Below are 17,739 nucleotides of genomic sequence, written 5' to 3'. Positions count from 1 at the left end.
TTCCTCCTCCTCCTCCTCTTCCTCCTCATCAGAGTCATCGTCTTCATCGTCGTCATCAGCATCCGAATCCCACTCCTCCGGGCTTTCGCCCCCACTTCCTTCCTCCTCCTCAGTCGGCGCTTGCACTCCATTGGGCATCGAGTACAACTCAGTGGCGGCCTGACAGACAACAAAACAAGACGAAGGTCAATCGACCAATTTGCAGTGAAGCAGAATGAATAAAGCAAGATCACAACCGGGGATAAGTGGTCATACCGTGTCCGGTGTGTAGGTATGGTCGACTGGTGGGATCCTCCTAGCCCCTCGAGGGTTATCTTTATTCCCCGTGATGGCAGCCATCCACCTCTCCAGTGTGGCGTCATCGACCGCCTCTGGATGGACCCGAGTGGTATATTCGGTGCCGCAGTACAGCCACATCGGGTGGCCTCGAAATTGGAGCGGTTGAATACGCCGTTGAAGGAAAACCTCCAGAAGGTCCATGCCAGTCACTCCGTCCCGAATGAGCTGGACTACACGCTCCATCAACATTTTTACCTGAGCCTTCTCCTCCGGGAGCACCTTCAGAGAAAACGGCTTGTTCACTCGGTCCATGGAGAACGGAGGGAGACCAGTCGACTGCCCCCACGTCGACTCGTCTTGGTGGTAGAACCAGGTCGACTGCCACCCTCTAACCGACTCGGGAAGGGTCATGGCTGGAAAAGCGCTCTTACTCCTCACTTGGATTCTAAGACCCCCGCACATCTGGATTACTTTAGTCCTATCGTCATCCGGACTCGCCTTTTTCACCGTCTGAGAGCGACAAGTGAATATGTGCTTAAAGAGACCCCAATGCGGTCGACAACCCAGGAAGTTTTCGCACAGAGACACAAAGGCGGCGAGGTAGGCAATGGAATTGGGAGTGAAATGGTGGAGTTGCGCCCCAAAGAAGTTCAGAAACCCTCGGAAGAAAAGACTCGGTGGCAGGGAGAATCCACGATCTACATGAGTGGCTAGGAGAACGCACTCACCCTCCAGTGGCTGCGGTTGCCACTCGGTCCCCGGAAGCCTTGCTGACCCGTGAGAGATCAGTCCCTCATTGGCCAGGTCGTTGAGATCCGCCTGGGTGATGGTCGAGCGGATCCAATCCCCTTGGACCCAACCTTGCGGCAGGCGAGACCTTGACGAAGATCCACCCCGACTGGTTGCTCTTCCCTTCGCTTACGCCGTCGCCGTCGCCTTCTTCGCTCGCTCCAAGGCCGCCGTCTTCTCCTTCACCATCATTGCCGGCGAAGCGCGCGAGGAGTGGATGGGCGGAGGCAAAAGCGGGCGCAGCAGGCGGGGGTGAAGAAGGCAGAAAGGAGAATGGAGAGGCACTGTTCAAAAACCTTCGCCCGGCACCTTATATAGGGACGCTTCCGAGTGGCTAACAAGTAGGCCCGGGCGGTCCTGTCAAATCCCGAAACAGTCGCGCGCGCGCGATACATGGCGAAAAAGGCGGCGCAGAAATCGAGGCGTCTACGCCTTATCCCATCCGAGTACCGCGGTCCACCCCGCTTCGCGCGCTTCCCAAAATTCGGATCCCACAAAATCCGCTAACAGCAGATCAACCTCTCAGACGGTAGATTTCCTACGATCCGTCGCTCAGAAGTTCACCAAGTTCAAAAGTTCACTCGACAGAAGAAAAGAATGGATCAAGGCGACTGAAAGAAAAGTTGATGCCATAAAAAAAGGGGGTCATTGATCCAGGACGAGACATACACAGAACACAAAAACAGGTCGGAAAGATTATCAACTCCTTCCTCATTCAAACCTCGATCCATTCGGGGGCTAATGATGAAGTCATGTACCTAGGGTAGGGTCATGGGCCTGTCCAGAGGACCCTCCCCAAGGACATCTTCAGAAGAAACAGCGTTCCAGTCGACCAAGAGGGATTCCACTCGACGGACTCGAAGGCATTCGACCACGAAGACTCACTCGACCACCAGAAGATTAAGAGTCACTCTGTATCCAAACGGTCTGTAATTAAGTAGTCTTTATTACCATGATGACACTTTATGTAGGGCGTTACCAGTAACGCCAATCCTTTATGTACTTTAAACCCCGCATAACTGAGGGCCGGAGGGGTCTGGCAGACACTATATAAGCCACCCCCTTCCTCAGTGTAAAGGGTTCGCACCCCTGTAACTCATACGCACATAATCCAGTCGACCGCCTCCGGGCTCCGAGACGTAGGGCTGTTACTTCCTCTGAGAAGGGCCTGAACTCGTAAATCCCTTGCGTATACAACTACTCCATAGCTAGGATCTTGCCTCTCCATACCTACCCCCCATTCTACTGTCAGACTTAGAACTACGACAGGCACGGCGTGGTGGTGGCCCGTGTCGGCCTGCAACAGCGGCTGGTCGCGCGGGTGCGTGCCCGGCGGCTCCAACACTTGGAGCTTGTCGGGCGGCGCGGGTTGGGCAGCGGCCCGGTGTGGTTGCGGCTCTGGCCGTGGATGGCTCCACGGTGGCTTGGCAGGTCGACTGCGACATCGGCGGGCATGTTCCGGCATCGGCTGGCCCGTAGGCGGCGTGTGTCGACCTTCGATCCCTCTCCTCGTCGTCCAGGTGCTACCTTCGTTGAAGGTTCGGCCCTTCCCCGACTATGGGCCATCGCTCGTTTCACGCTCGGCAGCAGGACCGGCCTCGTCTCGCGCCCGGCAGCAGGACCGGCCTCGTCTTGCGCCCAGCAGCAGGACCATGCTCGTCTCGCGCCCGGCAGCAGGACAATGCTCGTCTCGCGCCATTGTCTTGGACGGGTCGATGGCGGCCAGTTTTGGCCGGCCTATCGGGTTTCGGCGTTGGGAGCGGCTCAGGGGGTGAAAAAGGCGGGTCCTTTTCTGCCCATATCTTTGGTTAGGGTAGCGGTGAGTGGCGGGTGAGGTGGCGTCAAGATCTTGGATGCTGGGGCGGCGGCCCTGGTGGTGGTGTCGCGGTGCTCCTGGGCAAAGCCCGTGACTTGGTGATGCCTGGTGGCCATGGCCGTGTGGACGGCGTGGTAGCCAGGGTGTGGCGTTCGGTGGCGGTGAATATTGGTCGGGTTGAAAACCTGTTCTATCTTCGGATTGACCGGCAACAGCGAAACTTGTTCCCTTCTTGAAGGCGTCGCCGCGACTCTCGCTGCCCGTCGTGTTGCTCTGGAGAAAACTCTGATCCTTGGGTCGGGCGGTGGCGGCGCTTCGGTGTGGTAACCTTCCTGAAGGCACCGCCTTGGAGCCCACGGTGCGTCATATGTAGCTTCTTCTCTACACGGTGGCGTGTCCACGGTTGAGGCCCCGATGGCTCCGTGTGTTAGGGGTGGTGTTGCTGCGCTCAGCGCCTGTGTATCTTGCCTTGGGTGTGTGCGTGTGTTGTGGTGGTGTGTGTTGTACTGGGTGGTTGATGATCTTTACTTTATATATAAAGCGGGGCGAAAGCCTTTTTCGGCAAAAAACACCATCCAAAATGAGTAAGTTGCTGCATGATTTTTTTTTGTTCATGATTATGGTGGTGTGGTGGAATTGCCTGTGTTTGGTATGTTTTTTTTGTACTCCATCTGCAAACACATAAGACCGTTTAGTGATCTGTAAGCAGTCTTATATTTGTTTAAAGAGGGAGTACTAGCGTTTTTTTTGAAACAAGGGAGTACTTGCGTTTTTCAAAGTTAAACTAGATGTGACATTAGGCAGGGTACATCAGCTCCATATGCGCCTCCAGTTATCGAGTAGAGAAACTGATGCCTTTCCCATCGAATACATGGAAGAAATGTTGTTTTTTGGAGATTTGATTGAAAGACCACGCCACGACCTGCCTCTCTGCAATTGGTCAAGGATTTGTTATCAGTTCTATACTCAAAACACCATCCAAAAAAGAGCAATAATTTCCCGGTATAAAACCAAAGTAAGTTGTTGCATGATTATAGTGGTCGATTGCCTGTGTTTGGTATGTTCCTTGTTAATTTACTAGGAGTATTCTATCTTCAAACTTAAATTAGATCTGACTTTAGTCAGGTACACCAGGTCCATATGCTCCTCCGATTATCGTGTGGAGAAACTGATGCCTTTCCCATCGAAATCGAGTGGATGGTAGGAAGGTTATGGAGGGGATAACAAGTAATCAAACAGTAGGTGACAGCATCTTGCAGGTGATCCAGTGCCACAATTGCCTCCTTTTCCGAAAAAAAAGAGAATACGACTACCGGTAGCCATTGAATCTTCAGAGAGAGAAGACCCAACAAACATTCGACAAAGCAGAGAAAACTCCAGGTGTTTATCGATCTGGTCGCTCAGACCCTTTCTAGCTAGGCCTACCGTCTACGTACGAGCTCTGCACCGTTTTCTTGCCGTTGGGCGAGCGTGAATTTGTGAGTAAATCCAAGGACAAAAAAGAGTCCAGATCGGTTTGTTGGCAGGTCCACGTCGACGACGGTTGCATTGGAAGCAATTCCTCTCATTTCTGGGACGTCGCAAAGCGGCCGTGTTTGCGGTTTGCACGCATCAGACAGCCGAAACCTTGTTTAATCCAGGCATGCCCGCGAGAATGTAAGGGATCGATGCAAGCGTGTGTCTAGTGACGCGTCGTTCGCCCCAACTTATTGGCAGACAGCGACAATGGCCAAGCTAGGGCAACACGACGCAACCCAACCGAATGCTCACCGTACTAGGATATCGAGAGATTAGTCAACCATGAGGCAAATAATACTGTATTTCAGATCTCTTCGGTTGAGACGTGACATTGGCCCCTCCGGTTTTATGTAGGTAGTACAACACAAACAAAACGTTTTTATTACTAACTATGCCTTGTGTGAGGAAGTACTAACTATGCCTTGTGTGAGGAAGTAGCGCTAATTTTTACCATACCAAGCAGCCAGTAATTTCTTCGTGTGTCATCCAGCAGAGAACCCCCGCACCTCGTTTTGTAGCATCAGCCGACGGTTGCATTTGAAGCTACTCGATCCTCTACCCCTCACTCTTTTTTGGACGTAGGGCGCGGGTACGCACGTACGCCACCGTAAGAAGACGAAAAGGATCTATTCGGAAAGAAAAAAAAGACGAAAATGATCGACGCAAGTTGTGCCTCGATGGAGCACCGAACGACCGCTGAAAGGTACCGAGTAGACAGAGACAAATCAAACGGGCAGACGCAACGCCACCCGACAGCTGAAATGCTCGTACCAGAATAATAGCCAAGGATTAGTCAACGAGATGAGGCAATCTTCTAGACCTCGGCTCGATCCTGTCCATTGCAGGTAAACAAAACGCGATTATACCGTCACTAATTATTTCACTGTTCATCTTTGGTTGGGTTCGATCGCTGATTTACCATCCCATCGTTGTTATTGACATCTTGATGTGTTCGACAGCGCGGCGCGGCCCAATCCAGAGTCACAATTACTGGAGCTGGAGCATCGAACATTCTGGTTATTTTTTTATTTAGTTGGTACCATTCCTAATTTTGACGTGGAAGCATCGACCATTTTACCAGCACCTAAATTAACGTCTGGTCCGGGCCGAGCAGTAGAAACAGACTTCCGGGGTCAAGATGGCGGGCGGACATGATGCCAGCGGACGACCGGGCCGGCAAAGCGGCCCGTTGATCTGTTCCTCTCTCCTCTCCGATCGGCCAGCAGCTGCATGCGAGCACGTTTCCATTTTTAAATGTGCTGCCTGCACTTGATGAGTGCACCTGCGTGGGCACGGAATGGTGTCGCCTTCGCCTGCGTGGGCACGGAATGGTGTACTACTCCTACTACCGGATCGACGGTGCCGGGGAAGACGGCGATGTTAGCGGCCGGGGACGTCGCCAACGCCAATCATACGGCCATACGGGGGCGGTCGAGGTAGGAATCGGACAAAGTGGGGAGCCGGAAGGCGACGAGCACACCATTTCACACTAGAGCCTCCTGTTTGATGATTGCAGCATAAAGATAAGTATTTTTTTCTTTTTTTTTGTCAAAAACTTCGCGTCGGCGGAAATTTTCTTTGGAACTCGAGCAAGAATTCAGAAAATTTCTATGAATATTTTTCTCTACAATTTTAGTTACCGAACTAGGCGCAAATTCTGACATCATATAATTCTGACAGAACTATTTAGGGAACAAAGGCGCCTGACGTTTTAGTTACAGAAATGTTTTTTTGTTCAGCTGCTTTTGGACTTTGGTCTTGTAAATTCCTTGTCGGGATGATTTTTTTGTCTTCTATATATGTGATATTCTGTTGATTAAGTCCTTCTGAATTCTTCATCCCAAATTGTTGATAAATTTCACCCGCAAAAGGAAATTGTCGATAAATTTCAACTTAAACATATATAGTCGATAAATTTAATCATTGTGGGTGCAGTGCTTTTTTCGGGTAGCATCAACATTTGCCAGTAACAGCTGAAAGAAAGTGAAATCATTGGTGATTTTTTTTTGTTTTTCAAAATGTTTTTTTTGTTCTTGAAATGCCGAGGAAGGTCCTGGTGAAATAACAAGATTTCTTTTGAGAGAAAGGCGAAGTAACATGATTTCTTTTGAGCAGAAGGCAAAAAACAAGAGACGAGACATACAAGAATTTTTGGGACATGGTTCCACATGCACCCGTTATAAATAGTAAATTCAAGAAAAATACTAGAAAATCAAAATAAAAAATTGGAATCCTTTTTTAGTATACATGGTCAACCATTCTACTCGAGTATAAAGTTTCAGTAAGAAATGACACCCATGGTATTCTGAAAAGAAATATTTTCTATATTCAAAAATACTATTTGAAGGAATAGTAATGTCGGATTGTATTTTCTTCACTCTAGAATACCCCGATGTCATTCCTTCAAGAAATTTAACACACGAGTAGAATGGTTGACTAAAATCGATATCCCAAAATTCAGATTTCTGTGATTTCTTTCAGTATTTTTTTTGAAAGTACTATTCTTTTGTTAGTAACGGCATGCAAATTATTCAAAGTTCAAAAGTCGAGGGATACAAAGGTAATCTGGTGCTAAATCCAGCCAGACATGTCTACCCACATCTAAATAAGTTGCCAGCTTTGCTACTCTATGTGGTTCACCATTGGACTCACGCTGTTCTGTCCAAAGGAGACTTCCTGTAGTGTCGTGCCATGGTCTGAATATCCCTGAGAAGTGAGAACCATACAGTAGGGAGTCAAAATGTGTGACATCTCCAAGCTCATCGACGACTCTCAGACAGTCCGTTGCAACATTTATTGTATGCAAGTCCTCCACCAAAGCTCTTGGCAAAAAAAAAGTCCTCCACCAAAGCAATGGCTTCTCTACATTTTTTTAGGGGTAAAGCCTTTATTACTCAAACTCCACATAATGTGGGATACAAGTTTGGTCATGCGGCTAGCTAAGCCACACATGACGCCCAGGAAGTAAAGACAAAGCAAATTTAGCTAACTTGTGGGCTTCAACATTCGCCTCACGATTTTCAAAAGTAAATCTACAGTTTGGTGGTGATCTTAGTCGGATTTCTCTGATTATAACTCCATATACTCCCCATGGTTTCCTGAAGCTATGTCTTCGATCACCTGTTTGCAGTCGGAGGCCACTACGTAGTGGTGCTGGTTGAGGTCTTCTGCCAATGCCATTGCCTCATGGCATGCTATAGCTTCGAGCGTAGGAGCGTCCCATACTCCTTCGACCACAAGTGCTGAGCTGCCTAGGAAGGCGCCCTGGCTGTCACGGCAAATCGCCACTGCCGATCCTTCTCGCTGTCTCCGGACTCCCGCGTCAACATGAATCTTGGCGACGTTCGGCGGGGGTGCCTTGGGTTTCCTGCGCACTCGCCTCCTAGTCGTCACCACATTGTGTTGCTTCTTTGGCTTGCATAGAACTTGGAGATCTTGTATGTACCTCTTGACAAAGCTGTTATCGCATGTGGTGTTTGAAATATACCTTCGTGTATTGCCTTCCTCCGAGAAGTCCACACTGCCCACAGTGTCACCGCCACGATGGTGAACTGATCGTGAGAGAGGGACCCGAATAAGTTGAAGAGCCAGCTCTTGGCACGGTTCTCACTCGTAGCCACCAAGGCGCAACCAAATCCTCGTCAACTAGCGCCCAGGTACACCTAGAGATGGTGCATTCTAGAAGAGAATAGCGCCATGAGTCCTCAGCGCCGCAAAAGCCACAATTGCTGGTCGTCGACATCTTACGATGCTCCTGGACATCTTCAGTTGGCAATGATTGCTTTGATAATCTCCACAAGAACATACGCACTTTGGATGGGACCTCAGTCTTCCAAAGCATCTTCCACGAGCTGGAGTCTATTTGCGTTGTTGACGATCCCGAGGTACCTTCTAGCCAAGCTTCTCTCCTCTGCCTTGTTGCCACTAGCATATTATATGCCGATTGCACCGTGAACAAGCCCGTCCTTTCATGTGCCCAACTCCAGAAGTCCTCCATGGGTGTTGTGCACAGCGGTATGGTCAGGATCAGCCTGGCATCAAACGCAAAGAAAGTGGCATCTATCTTAGGTTTGTTCCAAGTTGCATTGGTATGATCTATCAACTCCGATACTGTGGTGGGGGGTATGTTGGCCATGCACCCGTATGGTCGCATCATTTCCTTCCTAGGTAGCCAGTTGTCCAACCATATGTCGTTGCTTTCACCATTTCCAATCCGCTTGATAAGACCAAGCTTCAATGTGTCGCGTCCCTCTATTAGTGCTCTCCAGATCTGGCTCGGGTGGCTTCCAAGAGAGGCGTCCAAGATGGTTGTGTTTGGATGATATATGCTCTTCACAATCCGCGCACTGAGGGAAGCAGGATCCTGAAGCATGCGCCATACCTGTCTAGCCAGCATCGCTAGGTTAAAAAGCTCAAAGTCTTTGAAGCCAAGTCCTTCCATGCTCTTGGGCTGAGTCATTGCCTTCCATGAAACCCAATGTGGTTTGCATTGCCCATTCTTACTTCCCCATCAAAATTTTCTAATCAACATGTTCAAATGCTCACAAAGCCCTCTTGGCAGTTTGAAACAAAACATCGAGAACACTGGTATTGCTTGTGCCACAGCCTTAACTAACACCTCCTTCCCTGGAGATGACATAGCCCAACTTCCCAGTCTCCAGCCCACCTATGACGTAGCCCAACTTCTAAGAATCACAGCCTTAACCAACACCTCCTTCCCTGGAGATGACATAGCCCAACTTCCCAGTCTCCAGCCCACCTATGACGTAGCCCAACTTCTAAGAATCAAAGCCGAAAAAAGCAGCCCAGCACACACAGCGCTTCGTCCTGGTCTCGCTCCTCTTCCTCCACTAAAAAAAAAGGGTCTCGCTCCTCTCGTCAGTTCAGAGCTCGTTCGCAGCCACAGAGACGCGCCGCCGCCCCGCCCCGCCGCCCCTACCCTAGGCAGCGGCAGCCTCCTCCGCTCTCCCCCGCTTGCCCACGTGCATGCAGGCGCTCCTCAGTGCGCGCGCGGACGGCAGCGTGCAGGAGCCCCGCAGCATCGCAGGCGCCAGACAGCAGCGGCAACACTCGTTGGCTGCAGTGCTTTGGTTGGCTGGCAGAAGCGGAGGCGCCGGCCGTCCGGAGCTGGGGTTCGGCTCGCTCACACAGGCGCACGCCGCCACGCGCCCCGTGCCGGAGGGAGGAGGTCGCAACCAGTCGCCGCATCCAGCGCATCGGCCGTTGGAGCCTTGGAGGGACGCCGAGGTTTAATTCCCAGATTATTTGCTTCTATTGCTTTCTTTAGTTCATTCAGTGTCGATTACAGTATGTTTGCTAGTTCGTGAACTGCTAACTGATTTAGTGTCAATTACAATTTGCTTGCAGATTTAGAAATGAAGAGAAAGACTACGAACATGCATGATTTTTATGCAAGCAGTTCAGTTACTCCTCCCCCTGCCAATGTTGAACCTAAACTTGCCCCAGCTAATGTGACTGCAAATCCCCTCCCCTTAGTTGCTGTGAGCACAATGCCTCCTCCTGAAGCTGAACCCCCAAATGAGGAGATCAATGGTACCACATCTGATGAGAGTACAAACCGACCAAGGCAGCACATATTAGAATTCCATCCAAGTCAAGTTATTAAGAATGACATTGGAGATAAGAACTTCTCAATCCTTATTGATGAGGCTAGATATTGCTGAGTAGAAGAGCAAATGGCAGTGACTGTGAGGTAATGCATGCCATTTTTAGTGCTTTTTATAATGTACTAATAATGTTCACTAATCTGATTTCTTGATGCATGTAGATTTCTTGATGACCATGGGGAGCTTCAGGAAAGGTTCCTTGCAACTAAGCACATCAACGATTGTACATCTGCTGGAATTAAAGAAGCTTTGGTTGATGTGTTGGATTATCATGGTTTGCAGATTTCTAGGCTACGTGGACAGGGTTATGATGGGGCTTCAAATATGAGAGGAGAATTCAATGGTTTGCAAAAATTGGTTAGAGATGAAGCTCCATATGCATTTTATGTTCATTACTTTGCTCACCAGTTGCTGTTGGTGGTTGTCAATGTTGCTCAATGTAGTCCTGCTATTGCTGATTTCTTCAACTATATCCCACTTATAGTGACTCAAGTGCGTTCATCTTGCAAGAGGAAAGATGCATTACTGGCCAAACATCAAGACGAATTGTTAGATTTGATGGAGAATGGAAAGATTTCATCCGGAACCTGGTTGGATCAAGAATCTAGCCTAACAAGACAAGGAGATACTCGTTGGGGCTCACATCTTAGAACCTTGCTTCGCATATTCACAATGTGGAATGCTGTGGTGGATGTGCTAGGAATTGTAGTGGTTGATGCTCGGGAACACGCTTGTCAAGGTGGAGCTTCAGGTTTGCTTATTAAGATGGAATGCTTTGAATTTGTGGTCATCATGTTTTTCTCAATAAACTTGTTCAACACCACAAATTATCTATCACAAGCTTTGCAAAGAAAGCCATGCATTTGATCTTAGATGTGAAAGAATGCTTGCAAGACATGAGGGACAATGGGTGGGAGTCTTTATTCAGCCAAGCCAAGAGCTTTTGTGAGGCACATGACATTGATGTGCCAAATATGGATGATCTTGTTGGAGCTATGGGTCAATCCGTTCGCACTAAGAATAAGGTGACTCGACTTCACTATTACAAGGTTAGCATATTCAATGTTGCCATTGATGCAACTATCACTGAGATGAATCATCGATTCACTGAAGTTTCCACCGAGTTTATTGGATTGTATGTCTTGTCTTAATCAGCAAACAACTTCTCAAAGTTTAATGTTGACAAACTAATTCGGCTTGCTGAAATTTATGCTGAGGACTTTACAAAAGCTGACCGGTTGTTGCTAAGATTTGACCTTCCAAGATTCCTTATGAACATTAGGAGAAGTGAGGAATTTAATGGATGCCGAGATATGTCCACACTTGCTCGATTGATGGTTCAAACAAGGAAACACACATCTTTCTGGTTGGTATATCGCCTCATTGAGTTGGCGCTGATTCTTCCTAATCCTATGGCAACTGCACCAGTTGAGTGAATATTTTCGGTAATGAAGATCATCGAGACAGATTTGCACAATGAGGTATCAAATGAGTGTCTAAATGATTTAATGGCGTGCTACTGCGATAAAGAGATATTCAGAAGCAATGAAGCATTCATGATGATCAAATCATGATAGAATTCCAGAAAATGAGGGATCATAAAGGACATTTGCCTCATGAGTTTAATGTGATTTAGAGGTATATGTCAGTTTTGGTAGTGTTAATAGTCAACCGTGGATGCCTTGCTATTATACCACTAAAAATTGTGTTAAATTGGAGTATTGGACAGATGGCTTGCGTCTGGTCACTTGGGCATACATTTCTATATTATGTTTTGGAGGGGTTCTACCATAGCATTAGTAAGAAACAACACCATATCATTGTTTTGGTCTTTTAATTGTTGCTTCTCTACTACTTGATGTATTGTGTGTAAACTGTATGAAACTTTGTGGTATGGTCAAATATGTTACTAGTATTGGGCTCAAAAGAATTCATTTCATTTTGAGCACATGTTTGGCAGATATTGGCTGTTTAAATTGGCAATACCAAATTTTTAGTTCAAAATTTGATATTTTTCAAAAAATTCAGCAAAGTTCCAGTAAGTTTCCAATAATATCTGGGAAATTTTGAGCTTATTTGGACAAAAGAATTAGCAGATAATGGCCATTTTGCTAGCCAGATTCAAATTTTGGTTAAAAAATTGATATTTAATAAAAATATCAGAAAAAATCCAGTAAATACCACATCTTTCCAGTAATAATCTGGGAAAATTTGAGCTTATTTGGACAAAAGGATTACCAGAATCTGGCTATTTTGCTTGACATATTCAGATTTAGTTTAGAAGATATTTTTCAAAAGATCCAGAAACATTTTCAGTAAATACTACATGTCTTGGGTAGTGATCTGCGGAATTTTGAGCTTATTTGGACAGCAGGATTAGGAGGTACTCCCTCCGTCCGAAAAAGCTTGTCCCTCAAATGGATGTATCTAGCACTAACTTGATGCTAGATACATCCATTTGAGGGACAAGCTTTTTCGGTCGGAGGGAGTAATAAACAGTGTCTACAGTGTATGGGATCGGGATGATATGTAATGAACCACTTCCGTAGTTCTGTTTAATACATATGGCCCAGCTGTTGTAGAAGATGATGAAGAACGCATTGGTTTAGGCTATTATTTTACAAGATCTTGCGGCTACTTATGCACACCTCGCTTACTATAGTGCTGATTCCTCATCTCTAGAGATGGAAATCACACCATACCCTTTACTTCAGCAATGAGTTTCCATCTTTATAATAGCTACACACTTACACATGTTGTAGGCTCCAGGAAAATTACTTGCTAACACCGTACTGTAAGCTGGCTGCATTTTTTATGCAGAGAGGGCACTAATACTTGCTTTAATCAAAAAGTTGGAGCTGGAGAGTACAATTACAGTTCTAGACTAGACCATATTCTTATTTCTGGTCCATGTTTCCATCATTACAATTCCGTGGAAGGCCATGGCATTTTCCACTGCCATGTGGAGGATTGTGGGATAATGAATCATTTCAGAAGAGGGTGTTCGAAAAATGTCTCAAAGTAAAGAAGGGTGAAAACTTTTCTTTATTGAGAGCAAAGTGGATAACATACAAGATTTGCTTACTAGTTATCCATAGGTGGAAAGGAGGGAGAAGTAGTTAGCTAGAAGGATTCAATCATATTCCAGTTTATATTATATTGACCAGAATACCTGAACTTCTAGTCCCTAATACCACATAATCAGCTGCTAGGTACCTCCAGAAATCCATGGACGGCTACAGAGTGTAGGTGAGTAATATTTATGTTATGTAACATTATTCCATAACTTGACTTTTCACCCTACAATATACAAGGTGAAACAAGGGTACATTATATTCTCATTCTGTAAACATAGCGAAACTTGTTGAACTACTGTATTTCTTAGTTTTCCATCAGATGCATGACTATTACTTTTCTAGTTTCTTACCTATGAACACTCTCTTTAGTTGTTTTACTGTAGAAATCAGTGAAGATCTAAATTTCTTCCCTTGTATTCTTAAGCATCTATTTGTATCTTATAATTTTCACATGGAGGAATTCTGTCCTTGGTTGGATACTTTCACTGAACTTGCTACATAGCTAGCTTTATGTTCAAGTGTACATGCATGTTAACTACTTCAACAGGAAAGATAATTAATAAAATAAAATATGTGTTTATGCATACTAACTTCCATAATATTCTTCATTGTGTTTTCAATTTTTAGAGCAGATTAGTTAGAGTTTCTAGTTTCTACACCATACCTAGTTCAGATGAAGCTGTCCTTTTCTACACTAACTACCAAATTTTACTGCACTGCGAATATTATAGTAGGTTGTGATACACCTCCTCACATGATAGACTGCTATGCAACTTGATAGACCTCCTTACATGATAGACCACTTTGCAACTATGTAGTCCGGTCCTTGGCTAAGTCTGTAGTTGAGGAAAAAAAACCAGATTGATCTTCTCCTGTGTATTGTAAATCGAAGGCCCAAATTTCTTTGCATTTGCTGTGTACCCATTAGCTCATTCCATACACAGACGACCTACTTAACAGGCCTTCTGCATATACAATCTACGACGGCAAACAAAAACACAAGCACTGTACCTGATCCACTTGCAGTGGAGCTGATAATTAATTAACACAAATAACAAACACCTGCAGTGGAGCCGCAGCGAAGCGTGCCTTCCCATTTAGTACTCCACTACTCCGTGCAGACACCTCACTCAGCAGTCAGAATCAACTACGCAAGCAATTATTTCACCCTCAACGATGAGAAAATACCATGTTTATCTATAACAATCCGTGATGGTGGATCCTCATTACAATGGTGCATTACAGTAGTAGCAACCCTCTAGAGTTGATCTCTTGGTGTAGATTATAAAAAGAGAGTACTGAAGGAAGGTCCCCGAATCAAATAGTACGGTACAGCCAATTAAAGAGCAAAGTTGTAAAGAAGAATAGAAAATACATGACGATACAATGCTGATTAGGGTTCTGTCTTCGGAACAGAAAAATTCCATGGCAGCTTGAAGAATTTCAGGCCATGAATGCTTGTATAGCACGCGCTAGCTTGTCAAACAGTTGGAAACAAGTAACTCTGCTCTTACAAAATAAAAAGAGAACAAAGACCACCCAAAGACCAAGGATAAATCCTGCAGCCAGGCCAAGATAGAAAAACCTCGCCTCTACTTGATGCTTGTCAAGATCCCCTCCAAATACCTTAGGCCCTGAACAGTTCCTCGAAAGAGGAGGCCCACAAAGGTATTTGTTGCCGATGTACGATGAATTTGGATCAATGAGCGTCTGGAGCTGATTCCCGGTGGGAATTCTTCCTGATAGATTATTGTATGACAGGTTCATCTTGCTTAACATTGTCATGTCTGAGAAACCAGAAGGAATTTCTCCAGAGAGTTCATTGCATGACAGGTCGAGAGACTCCAATGATCCAAGAAAGCCAATATTCTCTGGGATCTTACCGGACAACCGATTATAGGAGATGTTCAGGTTCTTCAGATTAACTAGAGATGTTATTTCAGCTGGAATATCTCCAACTAAATTGTTGCAGGACAAGTCAAGACCAACCATATAAATGATGTTGCTAGTGTAATCAAGGTATTGACCTTTCATTACCACTTCTAAGCTATCATCATATTTTGCTCCAGCGTACGTGTCAGGGTTTGCTGGCCTTTCGTAGCTCCACGTTAAAGGGTTACCTTGTGATTGTGTCTGATCCTCAACCATAGCTTTCAAGTTACCCAATGTATGAGGTATTGATCCTGATATTCTGTTATCTGCAAGGTCCAAGTATTGCAGGTATCCAAGGTGTGTGACCTCAATTGGAATAGAACCAGAAAACACATTATGCCGCAGCCGGAGATAAGACAAATCTGGCAATTTCTTGGCTATCCATGTTGGTAACTCTCCATCAAATTTGTTATTGGCAAGATCAAGTAGAATCAACTCTGGGCAGCTCTGTAAGAATGAAGGGAATTCACCAGAAAGGTTGTTTTCATTTAAAATTATAGCTTTAATGAATCTTCCTTCGGATACCTCTGGACAGAGGGGAAATTGTCCTACAAGACAGTTCTTTGCGAGGTCCAGAACTTGCAGTAACTGCAACTGACAAATATATGGTGGTATAGTGCCATTGATACTATTCTCAGAATAAATCCATGAGGGATGGAGCCCAAAATTGTTGCGGTAGTGGCCCTGATAAAGAGTTTCTGGAAATGTCAAGCTCTATCAAATGCCTTGGTAGGTGCGGTAGAGTACCAGTGAGGTTATTGGAGTTGAGGTCAAATATTAGAGCAGAAGGCATAAATTCAAGTGTCCTTGGTAACCTGCCACTGATCTGATTACAAGAGATGTTCAAATATTGAACATTTGAAAATACAGTCCAAAACCAATCTGGGAGATGATCAACTATGCTTGCATCAGAAATGTCAAGATTAGTAATGTTGCTCTGCCCTTTAAGCCACAAAGGAAACTGAGGTCCAACTTCGCTCCGAGGGAAATAAGCCAGATGCAGTTTAAAGGGAGGAATCCAGTGCGAGTTGATCATCATGTGTAGGGAGTTGTAAGACAAGTCCAGTTCCTCCAAATTCACTGAACTGGCGAAATGTTCCTCCGATATAGAGCCATTTAACTGATTACCATCGAGATACAACTGGTTGAGTTTGCTGAGCATACCAATTTCAATAGGTATTGATCCTACAAGCCTATTTGAAGAGAGTTGAAGAATGCTCAAATTAGTCCATTGGTTAATCCACTTTGGAATTTCCCCACTGATATTGGTACAAGATAGATCTAGCAACTCTATCTTACTCCATGCGCACTGAGGCAACCCCTTCAAAACTTCTGAAATGTCTTGGTTGATCGGATTTGACCACAGTGTTAGCACTCTCAAATTGCACAGATTGTTCAGCATTTCGGTTCTTACACCTGTGAGGTAATTGCCTCCAAGTTTAAGTACCTCAAGGGAGGTCATATTTCCCATTGCATCCAGAAAAGGTTCAGAAATTATGTTATTCGTGAGATCAAGATGCCTGATGGTGCCAACATCCCAGAACCAGTAGGTTGGATTCAAGGTGTCAACCCCGTTTTCTGTTAGATCAAGCATCTCAAGTGATGTGAGGTTAGAATGCAGAATAGGTGTGTGTGGAAAGATAAGATAACATTCAGAAAGACGAAGTGCTCTCAGATTAGAAAGCATGCTAAGCACTTGAACCCAGTTGCCAACAGCGGTGAGATTCACACCACTCATGTCGAGAAACCTTAGCGAAGGAAGACGTGGTAACCACGATATATCCTCAGCATGCAATATATTATCATCAGCATAATGCACATTAGGATTCCAAATGTTGTTGAGGTCAAGATATAGTAACCTGGAGAGGTTGCCAAGTTGAGGGGGCACCTTCCCGTCGAAATCCATGGAGGAGAGGTTGAGATATACCAAGCTCGGGAGAGAGCCCAAGAATCTTGGTATCGGCACGCCTACTCCCCCAAGATAGTTCCCACTGAGATCTAGGTGCTCCAAATGACGCAGAACAAGCAAGGAAGAACTTATCTCTCCACGCATCCCATGAGAGTTGTTGGAGAACACGGGAGCGAACAGATCATCCAAGAAGAAACTGTTGCGGAGGTTGAGCTCGACAACATGGCCTGTTGTGTTGCTGCACCTGACGCCGCCCCAGAGGCAGCAGTCCTGGCCACTCCACGAGGCGAGGAGGCCCTGCGGATCTTTTCTGATGCCGGCTCGAAATGAGAGCAGCGCATCCCTCTCATCTGTGAAGCACCCACTGCCGGCTTCTTGTGCATAGACAGAGGAGGAGGCGGCCGTGGTGGGCCTGGTGGCTAGCACAAGCAGGAGCCAACAGGAGACTGCAGCTGCATCCATGGATGGAGGATGTCTGGGTTTGGGAAGGGGGTTGTTGTTCTGTGGCTTCGGTAAGCCAGTCAACCAGTATTTATATCTGAAGAAAGGTAGTAGGATTCTGTGGCTTTGCTTAGGCCAGCCAACCAGTACTTCTCTGAAGAAAGATACTACTAGTAATTGCATGCTGAAAAAGCGAGTCAACCATGAGGCTATCAGAAAGAGAAATTCTTGTCCCTACATTTAAAGTTCCTGATTGAGGGCAACAGCAAACGGCGTCCTCTTACCTTGACTTGACTTGCAGTCAACCTCCTTAAGAATAACCATTTCCTCTCTTTCCATATCCTCCTGCGT

General features: G+C 46.0%; 1 pseudogene; it reads right to left on the bottom strand.

The window, feature by feature from the left end:
- Nucleotides 1-14,346: 14,346 nt before the first annotated feature.
- On the bottom strand, nt 14,347-17,409 carry LOC123114946 (receptor-like protein EIX2; annotated as a pseudogene).
- Between the last annotated feature and the right edge of the window lie 330 nt (nt 17,410-17,739).

Source organism: Triticum aestivum, chromosome 5B (assembly GCF_018294505.1).
Source record: "Triticum aestivum cultivar Chinese Spring chromosome 5B, IWGSC CS RefSeq v2.1, whole genome shotgun sequence".
NCBI classification, from domain to species: Eukaryota; Viridiplantae; Streptophyta; class Magnoliopsida; order Poales; family Poaceae; genus Triticum; species Triticum aestivum.
Note: the sequence above shows the minus strand (reverse complement) of the source record. Positions and strands in the feature narration are given on the sequence as shown.